Source organism: Lithobates pipiens, unplaced genomic scaffold (genome assembly GCF_037356315.1).
Source record: "Lithobates pipiens isolate NorthernLeopardFrog02 unplaced genomic scaffold, aLitPip1_a1.2 Scaffold_19, whole genome shotgun sequence".
Taxonomy (NCBI): Eukaryota; Metazoa; Chordata; class Amphibia; order Anura; family Ranidae; genus Lithobates; species Lithobates pipiens.
This window is the reverse complement of record NW_027507764.1, coordinates 246719468-246733176: the sequence shown is the minus strand read 5'-3', so window position 1 is coordinate 246733176 and position 13709 is coordinate 246719468.

Sequence of the window (13709 nt, the reverse complement as noted above, 5' to 3'; positions counted from 1 at the left end):
AATCATTTTTTAGGGTGCCCCAATTTCCTCTAACTTTTTCGTTAGTACCAATATGTATCATGACAGCTGGGCTCTCCCCAGCCCCATCCAACAATCTGTCCATCTGATGGATAATGTCACGAACACGAGCACCTGGTAAACAACATACTGTTCGGTAATAACTGTCTTTGTGACAGATTTCCCTCTTTGTCCTTCTAATTATTGAGTCCCCTACCACCAGTATCTTCCTATTCTTTGCTGGAACTTTGCCCCCATCTTCACTGGAGGAGATGTTCCCAAGGTTCCTTTGGCATTTTTCTGGAGTCTCATCTTGAGCGTCACATTCTGGTGAAGTCACAACGTGAATGTCACATTCTGGTGAATTACCAATGTGAATGCCGCTTTCCGGTGTAGTCTCAACGTGAACGTCACATTCTGGGTGAGTCTCAGTGTGAGAATCACATTCTGGTGGGTTCTCAATGTGAACGTCACATTCTAGTGGATTCTCTGGTGGAGTATCCTTGTGGAAGTCACACTCTGGTGGAGTGGTCATGTCTAGGTCACACTCTGGTGGAGTGGCCATGTCAACGTCCCACGCTGGTGGAGTGGCCATGTCAAGGTCGCACTCTGGGGGAGTGGCCATGTCCAGGTCGCACTCTGGGGGAGTGGCCATGTCCAGGTCGCACTCTGGGGGAGTGGTCATGTCTAGGTCACACTCTGGTGGAGTGGCCATGTCAACGTCCCATGCTGGTGCAGTGGCCATGTCAAGGTCGCACTCTGGGGGAGTGGCCATGTCCAGGTCGCACTCTGGGGGAGTGGCCATGTCCAGGTCGCACTCTGGTGGAGTGGCCATGTCCAGGTCGCACTCTGGTGGAGTGGCCATGTCCAGGTCGCACTCTGGTGGAGTGGCCATGTCCAGGTCGCACTCTGGTGGAGTGGCCATGTCCAGGTAGCACTCTGGTGGAGTGGCCATGTCCAGGTCGCACTCTGGTGGAGTGGCCATGTCCAGGTCGCACTCTGGTGGAGTGGCCATGTCCAGGTCGCACTCTGGTGGAGTGGCCATGTCCAGGTCGCACGCTGGTGGAGTGGCCATGTCCAGGTCGCACTCTGGTGGAGTGGCCATGTCCAGGTCGCACTCTGGTGGAGTGGCCATTTCCAGGTAGCACTCTGGTGGAGTGGCCATGTCCAGGTCGCACTCTGGTGGAGTGGCCATGTCCAGGTCGCACGCTGGTGGAGTGGCCATGTCCAGGTCGCACTCTGGTGGAGTGGCCATGTCCAGGTCGCACTCTGGTGGAGTCTTAATTTGAATGTCACCTGTTGGTGGCGTCTCAATGCGTTGGTCAACAGGCCTGCCGTGTGAGCCTTGTCTGCAGTAAATACTGCATACATCTTCAATAAAAAAAAGAGGAATTAGATTTAGCACCTTCACCTACATTTCATATATTTTTCTTTGTACAACATCAAATTATAGAGAGAAAAGCTCAAAACTCTTGTGCCAGAGACAATGAATAAACGTGATATGACAGGGACACCAGGATGACTATTGTTGGCCTTCGTATAAAAATGCTGGTTGCCTGCCACTCATCCCAGCCCACTGGCTGGCAATAATCACATGAAAAACCAGACAGGCTGGTTGTACCCAGCCCATAATCAGCCTGCGCATACATGGTTAGAATCTCGGCTGGTCCCTGCTGAACTGGCCGAGATACGAACTGTCTATGGCCGGCTTTAGGAACACAGACACTTTTAATTACAGCACTTAGGTTAAAGGCATAGTGCCAGGGCCGGACTGGGAATAAAAACCAGCCCTGGAAATAATTTCATACCAGCCCCAGAGCATTATTATACCAGCCCAACAGCATAACGTCATTATTTTCTTGTTCACAAAAGGGAAAACCATACATTTTAAAGCACATTTGAAGAGTGTATTATATATAGATAAGAGAGACGTGGAATTTACAAACAGCACCAATTGTTTACTTGCAAAAAATCATGGCATTTAGGCTACTTTCACATTGAGGCGCTGGGCGCGCTGGCGGTAAAGCGGCACTATATTTAGCGGCGCTTTACCGCCGTTTTAGCGGTGCTTTTTGGCCACTAGCGGGGCAGTTTTAAACCCCGCTAGCGGCTTAAAAAGGGTTAAAACCGCACGCAAAGCGCCGCTGCAGCAGTGCTTTGCAGGTGGGTTTGGAGCACTGACCCATTGTTTTCAATGGGAAGGGGCGCTTTAAGAGCGGTAAATACACCGCTCCTACAGCGCTCCAAAGATGCAGCTTGCAGGACATTTTTCAGCGTCCTGCAAGCACACCGCTCCAGTGTGAAAGCCCTCGGGTTTTCACACTGGAGAGACAGCAGCAGCTGTTTGAGGGCGCTTTGCAGGCGCTATTTTCAGCACTCTAGCGCCTGCAAAGCGCCTCAGTGTGAAAGGGGCCTTACTGGCATTTGTTACTGACACTGCAAAAAAAAGGTGCCAAAAATTGCAGTTTTCAGTGCAAATATCAATATTTACACTATAAACATTTAGCTAATGCTATTAGCAATGTGTTTAAGTTAAACAAAAGTCAAAAACCATAGATTAATATAACCCAGCACAGAGTTCCCCCTTACATCAGGAGGATTCCCCCTTTACAGTGCAAGGGAACTCTGACATAAAGGGGAACATTGCAGATCATGATCTAAGCGGGAACTCTGATATAAAAAGGGGGGCACTGGTGACCAGAGACCCCACTTATATCAGAGTCCACTGCATTCCCCTTTACAGAGTTCTCACTTATCATCAGGGTCTGCAGCATTGCCCTTTACATCAGAGTCCCCCCTTGCACTGTAAGGTGGAATCCTGCAGACTATGATGTAAAGGGCAACTCTGGGAATGTGGGGAGGACTCTGATGACCAGAGACCACCTTCCGCAGAAAAAACACTAAGATAAGAGGGTTTACTGATATAAGGGGGAAACCTTTATATCAGTGGCCCCATCCAATATTGTATTGACCCTCCACCCCACCCTCAGGCTGGCCTGGCGGTGCTTTCACTGACCTCCTCTCAGGTGCACCGTGCAGGGCTCAGTCAGTCGGCTTCAGCTCGTGGCTCTGGTTTTATCCCATAGTTTCCTCTCCACAGTCCATACATGTCTGACTTTTCCCATGACCCCCATCCTGGCAGCACTCCCACTCTTGACTCCTCTCCAGGGGAGGTCAGAGGCTGCAGATGGTACGGGGAGATCAATGGCTGCAGAGGGGACGACAGGGGAGGTCAGAGGCTGCGGAGGGGATGACAGGGGAGGTCAGAGGCTGCAGGGGGGACGGGATGTCAGAGGCTGCAGGGGGGGGACAGGAGGTCAGAGGTTGCAGGGGGGACAGGAGGTCAGACGCTGCAGGGGGGGGCAGAAGGTCAGACGCTGCAGGGGGGGCAGGAGGTCAGAGGCTGCAGAGGGGGCAGGAGGTCAGAGGTTGCAGGAGGGAGGTTGCAGGAGGGAGGACAGGGCAAGTCAGAGGCTGCGGAGGAGACGACAGGGGAAGTCAGAGGCTGCGGAGGAGACGACAGGGGAAGTCAGAGGCTGCGGAGGGGATGACAGGGGAAGTCAGAGGCTGCGGAGGGGACGACAGGGGAAGTCAGAGGCTACAAAGGGGACGTCAGGGGAATTCAGAGGCTGCGGAGGGGACGACAGGGGAAGTCAGAGGCTGCGGAGGGGACGACTGGGGAAGTCAGAGGCTGCGGAGGGGACGACAGGGGAAGTCAGAGGCTGCGGAGGGGACGACAGGGGAAGTCAGAGGCTGCGGAGGGGATGACAGGGGAAGTCAGGGCTGCGGGTGGGGCGGACAGGAGGTCAGATTCTGCAGGGAGAGGCGAACAGGAGGTCAGAGGCTGCAGGGGGGAGGGGGGCGGACAGGAAGTCAGAGGCTAAAGGGGGTGGACAGGAGGTCAGAGGCTGCGGGGAGGGGCAGACAGGAGGTCAGAGGCTGCAGGGGGGCAGACAGGAGGCCAGAGGCTGCCGGGGGGGGCGAACAGGAGGTCAGAGGCTGCAGGGGGGCGGACAGGAGGTCAGAGGCTGCAGGGGGGCGGACAGGAGGTCAGAGGCTGCATGGGGGGCGGAACAGGAGATCAGAGGCTGCAGGGGGAGGGGGGCAGACAGGAGGTCAGATGCTGCAGGGGGGGCGGACAGGAGGTCAGATGCTGCATGGGGGGCAGACAGGAGGTCAGAGGCTGCTGGGGGGGCGGGCAGGAGGTCAGAGGCTAAGGGGGAGGGGGGGCAGACAGGAGGTCAGATGCTGCATGAGGGAGGGGGGGGCGGACAGGTGGTCAGATGCTGCATGGGTGAGGGGGGGCGGACAGGAGGTTGGAGGCAGCAGGAGGGAGGTTGCAGGAGGGAGGACAGGGCAAGTCAGAGGCTGCGGAGGAGACGACAGGGGAAGTCAGAGGCTGCGGAGGAGACGACAGGGGAAGTCAGAGGCTGCGGAGGGGATGACAGGGGAAGTCAGAGGCTGCGGAGGGGACGACAGGGGAAGTCAGAGGCTACAAAGGGGACGTCAGGGGAATTCAGAGGCTGCGGAGGGGACGACAGGGGAAGTCAGAGGCTGCGGAGGGGACGACTGGGGAAGTCAGAGGCTGCGGAGGGGACGACAGGGGAAGTCAGAGGCTGCGGAGGGGACGACAGGGGAAGTCAGAGGCTGCGGAGGGGATGACAGGGGAAGTCAGGGCTGCGGGTGGGGCGGACAGGAGGTCAGATTCTGCAGGGAGAGGCGAACAGGAGGTCAGAGGCTGCAGGGGGGAGGGGGGCGGACAGGAAGTCAGAGGCTAAAGGGGGTGGACAGGAGGTCAGAGGCTGCGGGGAGGGGCAGACAGGAGGTCAGAGGCTGCAGGGGGGCAGACAGGAGGCCAGAGGCTGCCGGGGGGGGCGAACAGGAGGTCAGAGGCTGCAGGGGGGCGGACAGGAGGTCAGAGGCTGCAGGGGGGCGGACAGGAGGTCAGAGGCTGCATGGGGGGCGGAACAGGAGATCAGAGGCTGCAGGGGGAGGGGGGCAGACAGGAGGTCAGATGCTGCAGGGGGGGCGGACAGGAGGTCAGATGCTGCATGGGGGGCAGACAGGAGGTCAGAGGCTGCTGGGGGGGCGGGCAGGAGGTCAGAGGCTAAGGGGGAGGGGGGGCAGACAGGAGGTCAGATGCTGCATGAGGGAGGGGGGGGCGGACAGGTGGTCAGATGCTGCATGGGTGAGGGGGGGCGGACAGGAGGTTGGAGGCAGCAGGGGGGAGGAGGGCGTTCAGGAGGTCATAGGCTCCGGGGGGATGTAAGAAGAGGCACATGCCATCATACGAGACCTCACTGAGCGCTGCTTTACTTTTAAAAATGGCACCGCCCGGTGCCATCGTGTCATTGCGCATGCGCCCACCTTTCCGAAAATTGCCGAGCGTGTACGGGCTCATCCCGAGCACGGCCCCAGGGACAGCCAGGCAGCCGGCCCACTGGGAAATTTCCCGGTATCCCGGTAGGCCAGTCCGGCCCTGCATAGTGCATATTAAAATGCTCATGGATAATTAATTATCGCTGTTTTATTTGTATTAGTTTTGTATGTCTGTATGGACTTGTTTACAAGGGTGATGAGGCCCATATAGCATGAACGGGCCGTTTTTGCAACATCTGTAACTTCCAGGTGTTGCATGCAGGCAGTCTATTGAAAATAATTAGAACACAAGCAGCTACTTCTCCTAATATGATATGCACTGTCTGCATTCAGTGCCATTTGCCCCCACACTCAGGGCCGCTGTTAGATATGGGGCCCCGTACAGCTTGCATGACTGGGCCCCCTCCACCTATAAGGGCCAGGGCCTGAGCCTGCCTGACAGCTCACATTCAGCCAGTAAAGAAAAAGGAGATTGTGTGCTCTGTGAAGAAATTGGGGTGTGACAACATTTTCCTAACAGTATAAGGGGTTTAAAACCTGTACAGCACACATACAGGGATCTAAAATGTTTATATAACGTTGTTGTGTTTAAACAAGTGGTGAGGAGGCAATATAACACCTTCTTACCACCTGTCAAATGGACTCTGAAGAGCGACCTGGATGTGGGTTGCTGTTCAGAGGGCACAACATACTTAAATGAGCCCTAAGGCTGTTCAGACAATCCATAATTTTTTCTCAATTCAGCAGGGAACAGGGGGGGCTATTTCATGTTTTCTTTGGGGCACCGCTAAGTAATCTTCTGGTTTTCAGCAAGTACAAATTCACGGGGAGATGGTGCTAATAAGAGATCTATAACCATCCATCTGCATGTTTATGGACTTCCCAGTAGTGTGTACATGTGGATTGTTGGAAATTAAATCAAAAGATTGACATATTTGACTACAGAGTTGCAATCAAAATTGAACCTTCAAAGAGAGAAAGGCATCTAAAGCCCCATACACACTATCAGATTTTTTTTTCTTCAGATTTATCAAAACCATATAATATTAGGTCAAACCTTAGGAGTTTCAATTTGTATGCAATCAGGCAGGCCCTTCCACTACATGGTTTTCGGTAAATCTGAAGGAAAAAATCAGCAGACAATCTGATAGTGTGTATGGGGCTTAAGTCCCATATGGGATGATCATTGGGAGGCGGCATTGTCCGCACTGCCCATGGTCTCTTTATCCTCCACACAGAAATGAACCCAACTATTCATTTCACACAGGACCTATCATACCCCTGAGAAATTGTTTAAATGGCAGCATAAAGATACCTCTCTTTGTCTTAGATGTAATATGGGGCTGGCTAATTTAAGACATATGTTATGGAGATGTCCTAAACTCCATCAGTATTGGGAAGGGGTTATTTCTACTGCTAACTGTCTTTAAAACGGAGGTACACACAAAAATGGAACCTCAGCTTTTCGGAACCCCCCCGTTGTCACATTTGGCACCTTTCAGGGGGGGGGGTGCAGATACCTGTGTAATACAGGTATTTGCACCCATTTCACGCCTCTTCCCCCCCCCCCCCCCGCTGTCTGCTGTGAAATACACAGATCCCAGAGACAGCAGGGACCATCCGGATTGCGCAGCACAACACGCGCTTGAGCAGTAGGGAACTGGGATGTACAAGGCTTAATTTCCTGATTCCCTTACCGAAGATGGCGGCAGCAGCACCCGAGAGCCAAGTGACAGATCGGCTTCGGGTGCCGACATCGCGGGCGCCCTGGACAGGTAAGTGTCTATATTTTAACAGGCAGCAGATGCAGTAATTGTAGCTGCTGACTTTAAAAATAAATAAATTGTGGGACCTCCACTTTAAGTCAGAATTGATGGAAGAACCTGGGGTATGCCCCTTAAGTATGATAGATGAATCTAGGACCATGGAAAACACTCATATACCCATAATTAGGACTCTCTTTATAGCCTAATTAAGGGATGTCTCCACATCCTCCGACATTAGGCAAATGGAAAATGCAAACAAATGATATGGTGCTTATAGAAAAATTAATATATCTACATAGGAACTGCTCAGAATAATTTGGTAAGGTGTGGGGGATATGGCTGACTACCATGGGTTCAGCACTCACAACCAGGGGTGGACTGACCATTCGGCCATTCGGCCGCCACCCGAGGGCCCGCGGCCAGTAGGGGGCCCGTGAGATGTTCTGCTGCTGTGGGGGGGGGCAAGACACAGCATCTCCCCACTGCACCTCTGGCATTCAGTGCAGTGGGGGAGAGGGGAGGTGGCGATCGGCAGCTCTATGGTGCTGGCGGAATCTCCCTGGGGCTTGTATTTCTCCTTCACAGTGTATAGAGTGGAGAGGGGAGGGGCCTCTGACCCGGGGAGCAGTCGGCAAAAGCATACAAGCAGAGCAACTCACAGAAGAGCGAAACTTGTAGCTGCCTGGGTCAGAGGCCCCTCCCCTCTCCACTCTATACACTGTGAAGGAGAAATACAAGCCCCAGGGAGATCCCGCGGTCCACAGGCACCATAGAGCTGCCAATCGCAACCTCCCACCTCCTCCTGTGCTGGGGGTTGGAGGTGCACAGCCAGGTACAGGGAACCTCTGGGGGGTTTAAGTCTGAGAACCCCGATGTATGGGGGACTCTCTGGGGACCCTGATGTATGGGGTGCTCTCTGGGGACCCTGATGTATGGGGGAGGGGGGATCTCTGGGGACCTTGATGCATGGGGGGTGGTGGGCTCTCTGGGGACCCTGATGTATGGGGGCTTTCTGGGGACCCTGATGTATGGGGTGCTATTTGGGGACTCTGATGTATGGGGGGCTCTCTGGGGACCCTGATGTATGGGGGTCTCTCTGGGGACCTGGATCTATGGGGGGTCTCTCTGGGGACCTAGATCTATGGGGGGTCTCTCTAGGGACCCTGATGTAAGGGGGGCTCTCTGGGGACCAGGATGTAAAGAGGGTGCTCTCTGGGGACCCTTATGTAAGGAGGGGGCTCTGTGGGGACCCTGATGTAAGGGGGGGTCGGGGGCTCTCTGGGGACCCTGATGTAAAGAGGGGGCTCTCTGGGGACCAGGATGTAAAGAGGGGGCTCTCTGGGGACCAGGATGTAAAGAGGGGGCTCTCTGGGGACCCTTATGTAAGGAGGGGGCTCTCTGGGAACCCTGATGTAAGAGGGGGTCGGGGGCTTTCTGGGGACCCTGATGTAAGGAGGGGGCTCTCTGGGGACCCTTATGTAAGGAGGGGGCTCTCTGGGGACCCTGACATAAGGGGGGTCAGGGGCTCTCTGGGGACACTGACGTAAGGGGGGGTCGGGGCTCTCTGGGGACTCTGACATAAGGAGGGGGCTATCTGGGGACCAGGATGTAAAGAGGGGGCTCTCTGGGGACCAGGATATATAGAGGGGGCTCTCTAGGGACTCCTATGTAAGGAGGGGGCTCTCTGGGGACCCTGATGTAAGGGGGGTTGGGGGCTGTCTGGGGACCCTGATGTAAGGGGGGTCGGGGGCTCTCTGGGGACCCTGATGTAATGAGGGGCTCTCTGTGGACCCTGATGTAAAGAGGGGGCTCTCTGGGGACCCTCTGGGGACCCTGATGTAAAGAGGGGGCTCTCTGGGGACCCTGACGTAAGGGGGGGTCAGGGGCTCTCTGAGGACCCGATGTAAGGAGGGGGCTCTCTGGGGACCCTGGTGTAAGTGGGGGAGGCTCTCTGGGGACTTGTTTACATCAACAGACCACTATTCTGCCTCTGTTGGAAACAATCAAGCGGGGCCCACCGGACACGCTGATTAGCTCTCAGTGTGTCCAATCAAACAGCACGCAGACCCGCAAGTGCAGAATCAAGTACCTGTACGTGATTCTGCTCACAGGAGATGCAGCCCCATAGTAAATGTACATGGTTAATGTACTTTATTTTCTTAACTCTTTAAACATTTATTTTGAACATACAGTAGATAAATTCTGTGACCAATGCATGTAATGTAGCAGTGCAATATATACATGGTGCTTTGTGAGGGTGTGGCTTGTGTGTGGGTGGGTGTTGACAAAGGGGGCTCCATGATCCCCTATTGCCCAGGGGCCCCATGAGCTGTCAGTTCGCCCCTGCTCACAACCATCAATTATGTAGAGTGGCACAAGGGGTTTGAGGACAGATATAGTCATGATGATGTATTGACCATTTATTACACCAGATATATATGAACCTCTAAATATAGCGGTGTAAAAACTTGAATGATGGGGTTAGGAGATTAAGATATTAGTAGGATACAATGTTATGAGGTCTTTTTTTTTTCTTTTCTTTTTCTTAAATATTGCTTATAAATGTGTGTTTATTATGATTGTACAATACGTACATGGGTTGTGTGTATGTCTTGTGTTGATTGTAACTAAAAACCTTAATAAAAAAAGGACTTACCATTCAGGTCTTCTGTTTTCTGCTGTTGGCCATTGACTTTAACTCCGGCATGAAAGCATCCAATAACGGCTCTGAAGCAGCCGCGCATAAGAGCCCGTAGAATCCTCCTCTGCATTCTTTTGGGCTTCTTGCTTGAGATATCTGCAGGATGGAAACTGATATCTCCTTCCATAGGTGGTCTTCCAATGGTGGGTTTCTCTTTGGTGTTATTTTGAGAAACAACCTTTTTAAGGTTAAATCTGTTCATTATGAAGAATAATGAAACACGCTTTAAATGGGTGAGAATTAAATTGTAATGAAATCGGATAAAATCTGATCAGATTACAAGAAAAAACTCGCCTGAGAAAGAAGCTCGTGTTAACCGTTCAGAGTCAACAAAGCAACTGACAGGAACCCTGCTGAGTGTTTCTTATATGAGAGCAGCCAGTGACATCATCAGCCAGTGTTGTCATGGGAACCTTTTTTTTTTTTCAAATCTCCTGGTGCTCCTGTGCAGAAGCTTTGGTAACCATGGCAACAAAAGCCAGTTTAGTGCTGGATGGTGAGGAGTACAAAATGTGGGTGGAGCTCCACTTTAAGCCATGGGACTGTAAGAATGTAAACATGTTTTTTTTTTTCTTAAAGGAGCCTCCTCCTGGTTTTGAAATTCAGGCAGTAGGCTTAGTATACAAATCCAATAAACAAGGATGTGGCTCCTTTAAAAAAAAAAACATGTTTACATTCTTACAGTCCCATGGCTTAAAGCGGAGCTCCACCCACATTTTGTACTCCTCACCATCCAGCACTAAACTGGCTTTTGTTGCCATGGTTACCAAAGCTTCTGCACAGTGATGAGCAGTGGGGGAGGTGGCTGGAGCATCTTAGCTCTGATTATAGAACCCGGGGGGACAGCACAGCCATACCATCTTCTAAGGATTTAAGGATTTATAATAGAGGAATATAATGGGGCAATATTGATGGGACAACGTGGTCAACATGATCTCATTTTAATGATTGTGGTGGAGGTAATATTTTTCATTGTTGCCAGTGCTTATGTGGAATTGTTTAATAAAATATTTTGTTTCTCTTTGAAGAATCTCTTTGGATTGTGTCCTCCTTTTTTATATGCTGTTTACTGATTCAGAGGAACACACCTCACACTTTATTGATTACTATTGGGGTGACAGTTTTGGTGGCCTGGTTGAGGAATTGCTACCTATAATTCTTTTCCTCCCTTGTAACCATTTACCCAGGTGTACCTTGAGTGACTATTTACCTATACAATACATTGTCTGGAGGTACTGCATGTTTTACTATACAGATTCAACATTGTGAAATTTAAATGATAAGTTCACTATAAAAAAAAAGTGCACATTTTTTTGTAGGAAAAAAAAAAAGTGCATTTACCATTTTAGTTTTTTATTCTTTATAGAAGCCTGGAAAGCATTGCACCATGCATGACTCCTACAGACGGTCAGTGTAAGCTGTCTGCCCTATACATCGTACAGACAGGCTTTTTCACATGACAGGAAGAATCAATGGACTACCAGAGTGCTCAACAACGCCATGGTAGTTCATTGAGGACTACAAGATGACAGCTTCAAAGGCAGTTGATACTTGAAGTTTTCACATTCACAGAACTCTACAGGTTTGGAATTATCAATTTGTAAATGGATAGAAAACTGGCTAAAAGACACAATTCAGAGAGTAGTGGTTAATAATTCTTACTCTGAATGGTCTAAGGTTATCAGTGATGTACCCCAAGGTTCAGTGCTGGGACCCTTACTTTTTAATATCTTTATAAATGATATTGGGTCTGGGATCAAAAGTAACATTTCTGTCTTTGCAGATGACACCAAGTTATGCAGTGGAATAACCTCCTTACAGGATGTCTCCAATTTACAAGCCGACCTCAATGCTCTGTCTAATTGGGCGACTATGTGGCAGATGAGGTTTAATGTTGAGAAATGTAAAGTTATGCACTTGGGGCCTAAGAATATGCATGCATCATACATGCTAGGGGGAGTGCAACTGGGGGGATCCATAGTGGAGAAGGATCTGGGGGTTTTGATAGATCATAAGCTCAATAATAGCATGCAATGACAAGCTGCGGTTTCCAAAGCGAGCAAAGTCCTTTCCTGTATTAAGAGAGGTATGGACTCCAGAGAGAGAGATATCATTTTGCCTCTGTTCAAATTATTAGTAAGACCTCATCTGGAATATGACGTTCAGTTTTGGGCACCAGTTCTCAAAAAGGATATCGGGGAACTGGAGAAAGTGCAGAGAAGGGCAACCAAACTGATAAGAGGCATGGAGGAACTCAGCTATGAGGAAAGATTAGAGGAACTGAATTTATTCTCTCTTGATAAGAGGAGATTAAGGGGGGATATGATCAACATGTACAAATATATAAGGGGTCCATATAGGGAACTTGGTGTTGAGTTATTCACTTTACAGTCAACAAAGAGGACAAGTGGCACTCTTTACGTCTAGAGGAAAAGAGATTTCATCTCCAAATACGGAAAGGTTTCTTCACAGTAACAGCTGTAAAAATATGGAATAGACTCCCTGCAGAGGTGGTTCTGGCCAGCTCAGTGGATTGCTTTAAGAAGGGCCTGGATTATTTCCTAAGTGTACATAATATAACTGGGTACTGACATTTATAGGTAAAGTTGATCCGGAGAAAATCCGATTGCCTCTCGGGGGATCAGGAAGGAATTTTTTCCCCTGCTTTAGCAAATTGGATCAAGCTCTGCTGGGGTTTTTTGCCTTCCTCTGGATCAACTATGGGTATAGAATTTTGTATATGGGATTGTATGATATTATTATTATTTATTTTTATTTTTTTGTGGTTGAACTTGATGGACATGTGTCTTTTTTAAACCTGATTAAAATATTGCTGATCGCCACCATTACTAGTAAAAAATATAAATGCCATAAATCTATCCCATAGTTTGTAGATGCGATAACTTTTGCACAAACCAATCAATATATGCTTATTGTGATTTTTTTACCAAACATATGTAGCAGAATGCATATTGGTCTAAACTGATGAAGACATTAGATTTAAAAAAAAAAATTATTGGATGTATCTTATAGCAGAAAGTAAAAAAAAATATTATTAAATATTATTATTTTTTTTCTAAATTGTCAGCTTTCTTTGTTTATAGCCCAAAAAAGAAAAACCGCAGAGGTGATCAAATACCACCAAAAGAAATCTCTATTTGTGGTAAAATAAGGACATCAATTTTTTTTGATACAGCGTCACATGAACGCGCAATTGTCAGGTAAATTGATGTAGTGCTCTATGGCCTAGTCATTATAGGGGTGAAACCTTCTGAGGCTGAAGTGATTAAGGTTGACATTCATTCTTAATAGTACCCCACACATTGGCAAACGCGGGCTGTTTTTAGTGCAGTGCAACTTAAAAAAAATGGATCAGGGGCTTCTTTCCCTGCATTTCTGCAGATAGGGCAACCTATTGAAATGCATGGGGCACGGAAGGGTTTACCATCTTGGGCGATAAAAGGGTTAAATGTGTGACCAACGTGTGGTACTGTGTGTGCTCTGGGCTGTTTTCTACTTCCTGCTTTGCAGGGAGAAACAAACCGCACATTGCTGCTGTCAGAAGAGATTACATGGGGCTCTCTCTCAGTACATATTGTTAGCACTGATCACTGTATTAGTGTCACTGGTTCCCACAAAGTGTCACTAATGCCGCGTACACACGAGTGGAATGTCCGACAGAAAAAGTCAGACGGAACCTTTTCATCGGATATTCCGATCGTGTGTGGGCCTCATCTGACTTTTATTTTTTTTCGAAAATTCTGACAGACCTAGAAATAGAAAATAGTTATAAATATTTCCGGCGGAACCAATTCCTATGGGGAAAACCCTCGTCTGTATGCTGTTCCAACGGACCAAAAACGACG